This window comes from Ixodes scapularis, unplaced genomic scaffold (assembly GCF_016920785.2).
Source record: "Ixodes scapularis isolate PalLabHiFi unplaced genomic scaffold, ASM1692078v2 PGA_scaffold10__122_contigs__length_95168666, whole genome shotgun sequence".
In the NCBI taxonomy this organism is placed as follows: domain Eukaryota; kingdom Metazoa; phylum Arthropoda; class Arachnida; order Ixodida; family Ixodidae; genus Ixodes; species Ixodes scapularis.
In genome coordinates, this window is record NW_024609836.1 from 91,597,670 (window position 1) to 91,602,695 (window position 5,026).

Here is a 5,026-nt window from a genome sequence, read left to right on the forward strand (position 1 = left end):
TGCTCGTGTTTGAACATAGCCACCTTTTTTCTACAAAGCCTCTCAAATCGCGAAAGACTCTGGTTTGATGCTTGTCTTAGTCGTTTGTTTCTGTTTGTCGCTCTAGTAGGACTCCGGCATTAGACGCGCTGGCTTGTTTAATTTTCTCAGCAAGCGAGTGATGAAGTGGACGTCTGATTGAAAAACACTAACTGGGCGTGAACACTGGAAAAGCGAAGCGTCATACTTGTGTCCATATACATTGCGTTTCTAGGCCATATCGTCCTTTTGTAGCGGTGTGCAAGTGCTGGATCAAATCGAACAGCTCCAAGTCATTCATAGCCTCCCAGTGCTATAGACCAACTCATAATTACAAAATAACCGCAGCGCCCCTAGCGGACGCCCCCGGCACCGCGCATGCGCGATGGAGTGTGGGCAAGAAGCTCGCCGTCGCCCGTAAATAAACCATTGAAATGCGATGTTGTTGGCGTCGGTGTGAGTCCCCTTGCCCTTTTTCGCGTTCGAATGGTTGATTCTACGTTTTCCTGGCAATGTCTGACTACTTGAGCGGCCTCAGCGAAATTATCGAGGCTCGTTACACCAAGAAACTTCGCGTTAATAATGTGACATGCGGTGATTCATTCTGCGTGGACGCCGCAGAATGGACGCTAAAGCCTGATTGGCATCATGCGATTCCGCTCACAATTTTCAGTCGCGACGTCGTTCGAGCTACAAGAGACTGAACCGTAGCTGAGATGGTCGACATCGATACTGAAAATCGCAAGCAGAATAGGACCAAGTGAATCAGGCATAACAAGTCGGTGATGGCCACTGATAACAATTATCAACATCTCCTTGTTTCTACTGTTCACATCGAGCCTGCTTGCCAACCTTCAAGCTTAAGTCTTTCGAGGCCTGCACTTACTTCTTATCGCAAGTGGCAGAGTCCTCCACCGCTCGCTTCAGAATAAATCAGTTATGGTCGCTGCACAATTATAGACACGTTTATCGGCAATCAATAGTGCAGCAGGCTTTTGCCTCGCCTCGCTTAAAACCGAAAGTATGAGTGATGATCTCGACACGTCTTGATCGTCTTCTCATTCTGGCCGGAGTTCTTAAGCCCGTAGAGACGCCGTGATTGTTGACATGGCCTCGTCTCGCGAATCGTATAGTGGCTTGTTGTGACTCGATCTCATACCATTCGATTTGTACTCAACGTTACTAAATCGGATAAGTTGACAAGCTCCGAGAAAAAGGTGACGCGCCGCCATTCACTGCCGCGTAGCAGCGCTCGTATCCAAGCCCGCCCGATCCGTTCGGTCTGGCTGGCCTCGGTACCCGTGGATACGCCGTAAAACATCGTGTTTGCGGGGGTTCACAAAGCCTATTACTAAGGGCTGTTGCCAGTGTGATAATGTCCGGATCGAGACAACATTTTCTGGGACTTTTGAGGTAAATTCACGCCCGCCGGGCCTTCTTAGTTTTGACAGTTACCCACATTCGGCATCGAGGCAAGCAGCTCAGAAAAATTGCTGCGTCTATCGTTCGTGGTTTCCGGCACATGAACCGTTGTGTTTTGGTCGTTTGCGAACTAAAATACCACGAACTTCCCTCTTCTGGTCTTCCGTGTTTCTGTCGGAAGTTCAAGCGTAAACAGCTACATACGTACCAAAGCCGCCTTAGGAAGGATTGACAATTTGAAGACGTCTTTGTCATTCGAAAGAATCGGGCTGTTTTTGCATTTGTATTCGGCTACGTCGAGGCCTGATACTGGTGAAAACAACTCAGTTATTCCTCTCGTTTGTTCTTTACGTGTGTGACAACCTCTCTCCCTTGCATGTGCGGGCCATTTCGGAGACGCGTGACTGAGAGGTAAGGATTTCAAGACATCACTTTCGATCAGCTGCTGATCAGCGTTGGGTATTTACGTGTGAACGTGCGGTAGATATTAGAAACGTTTTTTTACAGTACCTGCTACAGCTTCACGGCAACAATGCACGAATTGTGAGACACCCTCGTTGACTACGTGAAACGAGTTCATTTGTGTAAGCGTATTCGTGCTCCATGTGCTTGATAGCAACATGCTTGCTTGTTGATGTGCTTATAAGCGCCCGTTAATTTAAATTTGTTTTATCTTAACTACTATTTTCTTAACGTTGCAGTTGTCCATAAATGATAATTTTTGTTTTATTGATCTCGTGACGTTTCTGCGATCTATTTCAAGCCAGAATAAAAAACATATTTAGCTACCCTGAGAACGCGACATAGGAAGGCTGGGGTACAAAGACCATTTTTGAGAACTGCAATGCCTCTTCTTTGTAACGCAAACACGCAAATGCTCTTCTACGCGAGATACATCAATCGAGAGATGACGGAGAAAGTGGAAGTAGCAAAGAAGAAAGCTCGGGTCCTCTGATCGCCAACTACAGGTATCTTCAATCTTGGTGTTTTGCATTCTGCTTGAGATTTTTTTTATGCAAAAGGAAACAAACGTTGCACAGTATTCATCTGCAATTTTAGCCTTGCCGAATATCTCTTTTTCTTTTTTTTTTTTGTACACTCCCAGTGTAGGTACTGACATCTTCAGTTTTGCTTTGTTTATAGGACTAATTTGGGCCCTTGCCTTATGTGATAACAAGACTTAAATGGGCACCGCTCCTACGAGAGCAAGCGAACTGCTGTGTTTGTTCACCAATTCACGCGGGAATTATTCAAGCTCAAGATTTCTTTAAAAAAGGGGAAAATCTCTTCATATGACAGTGCTTTGTTTCTAGGGGATTCTTGATAGCAGCAGTCTAAAAAAATACTTGTAGTCGAATGGAGATTTTTTCTGAAAGCAAAAATCTCAAGCTCTTAGCTTTATCTTTGACCGTTCCTCTGCTGAGCGAGAGTTTGTGCAGCCGAACTGTGTCCTTGAGCGAAGTGCTCGTGCTGGCAGCCCAAAAGCGAAATTGTGGTACAGGTGACTAACGTGACAAAACATGGGGAAGCAAAATATAAAAGAAGACACAAGGCAAATGAAAACAGAATGGTAACTGTGTGGATACGTTATAAGAGCAAAGCTATGTTTCAAGCGGAAATAAATCTGCAACATGATATCATCATAGCGCATGCCATTTCTTGCGCTCAAGGTATGGGAACGAGTGCTCGCAGCCCGTTGCCCGCGGGCTGCGTGTTTGAGACCCCTGCTCTAGTGGGACTCGGAGATTAGAGTAATGGCAACGTAATTTCGAACTCGCCTCGAGGGCTTCATGATTTGACCGACAGGCGCTGTTAAAAGGTGCTGCGTTCGCGCTTACTGGCGAGTAACTCTGCCGTGGCACCCTCTTAATACGTGCTGTGGAGGCACAAAAGCTACGCCCAGTTAGCCTACCGTCAATTTGACCGCCCCCGAAATTCCCCATCCCATCGTTAGTGAATAATGCAACCGCTGTCTAAAGGAGACCCGCTCTTCACCAGAACCGTCTCTTAGCACGGCCCTGAAGTAATCTCATTCCTCGAATTCAGTCACGCTAAGGTGCGTCCAAATCGAATCTTTCCCACGGCGGGAGTCGATCAATTTTTCGCGGCGCTGAATTCTTTTTTTGGCCTATCTTTCGAAAGCTCGAATGGCGTGGCGGGCGGTGTCAGCGCTTTCCGGCGCTCTTCTACCCCGTCACTTTGGGCCCTGCTCCCCACGGAATCTGAGTGAAAAGACTTTGCTGCGCCCATGAATGGCTGACCCAGTTTTCGTGAAGACGGTCCGCCCGATATGCTTTTGACTGCGAATATTTAGGCGTCCCTCAAGGCTGCGCGACCCAAGCCCATCTACACAAACGCACGCACGCGCTGAGTGCGTATATATTATCTGTCTCCATTCCTTTAAAGTGAATCCTTATGTATTTCTTTTTCTCTTTCTCTTCGCCTCTTTCTTTCTAATACACTTTGGCAGCAACACCTACTGGCGGCTCCAGCACAATCGGCGGTACTAGCAGCTAAAAGTGAAACCTGTGGCAGCAGGTTTGCTCGCCAGCCTTCTTATGCGTATTAGATATTCGCAGCGCCTAGTGGTCTACTGACAAAGCCGTGAAGCAAAGTTTGAAAACACATGAAGAAAATTGCTTCTCTTTAATAAAAAAATCGGCCTCGTTTTGTCATGGTTTAATGATTTTTAGGATTGTTAGAGTTAGTAGAGTGAGTTAGTGCCATATTTAGGCGATCTTAGATTACGACGTAAATGGACCAATCCAGCAGCGTCACAAACGCGCCACTCCGGTTTTCTTGTTTATGATGGGTTCAGCTATGTAGATCACATACAGAATCGTGAAGAACACCATAATGGTGCGCTTTTGTCTGATTGGTCTAATCAGCTAGTAGCGTTGGCTGCGTTATGACTAACCAACGTTACTGAAACACTCATTTGGGAAGCTCACCCTTGAAAACCGGACCGCTCGCGTCCACCGAGACCAAACTGGATACGATAACAGCGCCGCCCTTTAGCGACGACTCGAAACATGAAAGTTCATTCATTTAGCTACTGCCAAATGGCACTGCGAGATGGCTCCACCGGCCCTAGCCCGATTCAACCTGAACCGACATGGACAGACGAGCAGTTCCCGGAGTGGCGGCTGCAGGAGAAATGGTGGCGTTGCGATCGCCTTTAGTTCGGTTCTTGAGTACGGATCGAAGCCACTTTTTCAAAACAGGCTCTATTGCAGTTTCCCAACTGAGTTGTTCTAGTAACGTTGGGTGAAAAAAAAAGTCGGTTAAAGTAAACGTACAAAAATCACGAACGCAGTGAGGACGCACTTTTACCACTACTTGATGTACTTCATTGGATTGCAGCCTGTTTCGACTGAACGCGACTTCCATCCGAATGCTGACGCAGCATTCGGATGCTACGTCAGCACGGCTCTTTGATGCTCTGTGCTACCACATCCTGGCGCTCCAAATCTGCGACCGGGCACTCTATGGCTCCGTTGTCGAACTGCCAGGCATTGTGAGAATAGAGAAGGCTATGGTTTTAAGATGAAACAAAGTATAGAAACGCAGTGCCCCGCAAATATAA